At 33.5% G+C, this 4,397-nt stretch overlaps 1 protein-coding gene across 3 annotated transcripts in view; it reads right to left on the bottom strand.

Moving 5' to 3' along the window:
* LOC115215754 (neuronal acetylcholine receptor subunit alpha-3-like) overlaps positions 1-1,294 on the bottom strand; it is a 784,372-nt gene extending 783,078 nt beyond the window's left edge. For all 3 annotated transcript variants that reach the window (XM_036505995.1, XM_036505994.1, XM_036505993.1), the window contains exon 1: positions 1,129-1,294. The gene's annotated coding sequence lies outside the window, so the exon portion shown is untranslated. The remainder of the gene's footprint in view (positions 1-1,128) is intronic.
* Between the last annotated feature and the right edge of the window lie 3,103 nt (positions 1,295-4,397).

The following is a 4,397-nucleotide window of genomic DNA, read 5'->3' as shown; positions in this document are numbered from 1 at the left end:
AATAAAAATGATCCAAGTCTTCAAATTTAGGGGGAGGGGCTAAAAAATTATAGCGACACCAGTGTTCAACTGGTACTTATTTCATCGTTCCCAAAAGGATGAAGGGCAATATCGGCCTCGGTGGAATTCGAACACAGAACCTGCGAAGACGGATGTAATGCCTCTGAACGTTTTGTAGGAGGTCTAACGATTCTGCTAGCTCGCCGCCTTCATAATAATAATAATAATGATAATAATAATAATAATAATATAATAGTATAATAATAATAATAATGATAATAATAATAATAATAATAATAATAATAATAATAATAATAATAATATAATAATAACCCTTTCAAGCTAAAAGCACAAGGTCTGAAATTTTGGAGGAGGGGACTAGTCGATTACATCGACCACCAGTATGTCACTGGTATTTAATTTATCGACCCCGAAAGGGTGAAAGGCACAATCGACCTAGGCAGTATTTGAACTCGGAATGTAACGACGCGCGAAATACCGCTAAACATAACAATGATGATGATGATGATGATGATGATGATGATGATGATGATGATTTCATATTTTTGCACAAGACCAGCAATATCCGGCGAGAAGATAAGTCGATTATATCGATACCAGTACAAAACTGGTACTTATTTTATCGACGCCGAAGGAATGAAAGTCAAAGTCGACCGCAGCGAAATGCGAACCCAATAATAATAATAATAATAATAATAATAATAATATAATAATAATAATGATGATGATGATGATGATGATGATGATGATGATGATGATGATGATTATGATTATGATTATGATGATGATGATGATGATGATGATGATGATGATGATGATGATGATGATGATGATGATGATGATGATGATGATGATGATAATAATAATAATAATAATAATAATAATAATAATAATAATAATGATGATGATAATAAAAATTATAATAATAATAATAACCATAGGCGTTTCTACAACTAGTAACTACTACTACTACTACTACTACTACTACTACTAATAGTAATAATAATTGTAATTAACAATTACAACAGTGATATATAATCAATGAAAACACGGCGTGAAAGTGAGATATTTCTGGACAAAAATAAACAAACATTAAGCTGTACTTACCGATTATAATGTTTTTGTTTTAAAAAGAGACCAGTAGCAGAAAAATGTGTTACATTCGTCTTTAGGAAGACGACTTAATGCTCCGTGTATATAACGTTTTTCTTTTTTTTTAATTCTAGTTGAGTTTATATTTTGTTCACGTTGTGATAACAACTACATATATATATATATATATATATATATATATATATATATATATATATATAGATATATATATTATGTATGTATGTATGTATGTATGTGTGTATGTGTGTGTGTATGTATGTATTTACGTATGTAACTTGAGTGTATTTAAAATAAATATTGCAGTAAGATATAAAGTGGATAAGGAATAAAAGTTGCCAAGTCTCGCGGTTAAAATTGCTGTCGTTGTTTTGTTTTTAATGCATCAATGTATACAAAGTGATTTCCTTTCGTGCGTGTTGCTGAGACGGTTTCCGAAAGATAGTTGTGCTATGTTGTGTAAATATACAGCGAGCATGCCTATGTGTATGCACGGATACGCATATGTACACATACACACAGACACACACACACACAGACGTGCGTACACATATGTATATATATATATATATATATATATATATGTATGTATATATATATGTATGTATTTATATATATGTATATATATATTTATATAAATACATACATATATATATATATGTATGTATGTGTGTATGCGTGTGTATGTGCGTGTGTGTGTGTATGTGTAGATGTTTGTTGTTCTTTGTTAGTGAGATGCGTTCGTTATGTTGGATTGGCTAGTTGACTGTAGCGTGTAACGGAATGTGGGAGGTGTGTTGGTTGTTGTTGTTGTTGGTGGTGGTGGTGGTGATGTTGGTGGTAGTGCTGTTCCTGGAATAACGTGCGGAGAAGTTTGTGGAGATTAGGCAGGTAGCGGGGGGAGGTTGACGACCGATAATGAATGAATGAATGAATGAATGAATATACATGAATAAATAAATAAACAAATAAATAATGAATATATTTAAAAAGAAAAAAAAAAAGAAAAAACAAAATGAAGGCAAATAAATCAGATGCAGAAAAAAATGAACGACAGAAAGATAAAAAGAGCGCCGAAAAAAAGATAGCGTCTGTATGAAAGATAGAGAGAGGAGGAGAAGGAGGAATGAAAGATAGAGAAAAGGAGAGAAAGACAGAGTAAGGAAAAGAGGGAGTGAGAAAGAGAGAGAAAGGGAGAGAGAGAGAGGAGAGAGAGGTGGGAAAGAAGCGGTTGGTTGTCTGTTGAGAACGTGGGGAATTCTCCAGGAGTTGCTTATTACACCGCAGCGCTAGCAAACAGCAACATGTTGGAAGGTTGTAAGATATAGTAACAAACTCATATTCAAGCCTTCCATAGTTTCTTTAGATCACATGGCAGTGAAATTACCGGCAAAATATCATTGTGTTGTTGTTGTTGTTGTTGTTGTTGTTATTACACTTGTGGCTATTGTTGTTATGATGAAGTTAAGGATATTCTTTCCGTTAGTAATTCGTCTTGTTATTATTGTAGTTGTTCTTTTACTCCTCGCTGTTGCTTCAGTTACTTTTGATATTTCTTTCACTTTTACTCGGACGAGCATACACTTCGGTATTTCCTATTATGTTGTCTGTACATGTCTGTCCTTCTGTCTGTCTGTTTGTCTGTCTGTTTGTCTGTATGTATGTATATATTATGTATGTGTGTGTTTGTATGTATATGTATGTGTATGTGTGTGTGTGAATGAATGTATTTGTATGTATATTTATATGTTCTGAGTTCAAATTCCTCCGACGTCGACTTTGCCTTTCATCCTTTCGGAGTCGATAAATTAAGTACCAGTTACGCACTGGAGTCGATGTAATCGACTTAATCCCTTTGTCTGTCCTTGTTTGTCCCCTCTGTATTTAGCCCCTTGTGGGCAATAAGAAAATATGTATACTTATATGTATGTAGAATACGGCTGTACACAGGATGTGTGTTTGTACATGTATGTAAAGAGATATATACGTGTGTGTGTCCGTATGTGTGTAGGATTATGTGCACAAATGTATGTATTTATGAGTAAAATACACGTGTAAAATGCTATGAGAGATAATGTTAACTCTAACTTTGAGACCTAAACATCCCTAATATCAAGTAAAATTTCCACATTTTAAAAATAACTATTTTGTTCTAAATATCGTACATTTTTACAAAGTAAATACTGTGCACACAAACGCACACACACGCGCGCATATATATTTATGTATATATATATATATTTATATGGATGGATATAAGTTCTTTGATGTTTGTCTGTTTAGGTGTGTATATGTATGTGCATCCGTAAGTGCGTGAATATATGTCCGTACATGCGATGTGTGTGTACGTTTGCACGTGCGATTCGACGGTGCAGTGTATGTGCGCGCATTTGCGTGAGTATCGATGAGTATGGTGTTACGTTGTAGTCATATAAAGCCGCCGTCCAAACGAACAAACAGTGAAATGATAGAGCGAATGGATGAAATGAATAAGAGAATGAGCAGGCGACGGAATGAACGAATAACTGAATGGGTAAAACGAGAAAACGAGTGAAGGAATGAGCAGATGAATGAGCAGATGAATGAATGAAATAACTGTGAAATAGACAGTGATTAATGATAGACGCGTTCGTTTAAATATATAACTATATAGACACACATACATACATAGGAGTGTGTTTGGTGCTTGCTTATATATGTGTAGCTATATATATTATGTCTGCAAGTACGTACACACACACACACACACACACACACACACACACACACTCACACACACACACAAATATATATGTGTATATATGTGTATTTATTATATATTTGTCTTTCCTCTATCTTTAGATCTATTTATCTAACTTCCTATCTATGTATCTATCAATAAATTTATCTATCTATCTTTCTATCTTTCTAACTTTCTGTCTGGCTGTCTGTCTGTTGTCTGTCTTTCTCCTCTTTTATCTGTCTGTCTGTCTCTCTGGCTATCCATCTGTCAATCTATCTAGCTATTAATACGCGCACACACGTACAGATATTAGTTGATATGCATGTATATATGTGCGTGGTTTTGCATTTGCGTGTGTTTGTGTGTGTCTGTCAGTTGTGTGTTTTTGCGTGCTTTGTATGCGGATTGGGTTAGGTTTATAATGTTGTTAGCATCTATATACATTCACGTTACATGCACACAAATTTATGTATGTATATAGATATATATATATTTTGCTTTCTCTGTCAAATTCTATCTAACTATATATGTGTCTATCGATGTG

The sequence above is a fragment of the Octopus sinensis genome, linkage group LG9 (genome assembly GCF_006345805.1).
Source record: "Octopus sinensis linkage group LG9, ASM634580v1, whole genome shotgun sequence".
NCBI lineage: Eukaryota > Metazoa > Mollusca > Cephalopoda > Octopoda > Octopodidae > Octopus > Octopus sinensis.
The sequence above is the reverse complement of the archived record's forward strand: the minus strand, read 5'-3'. Positions and strand labels throughout refer to the sequence as shown.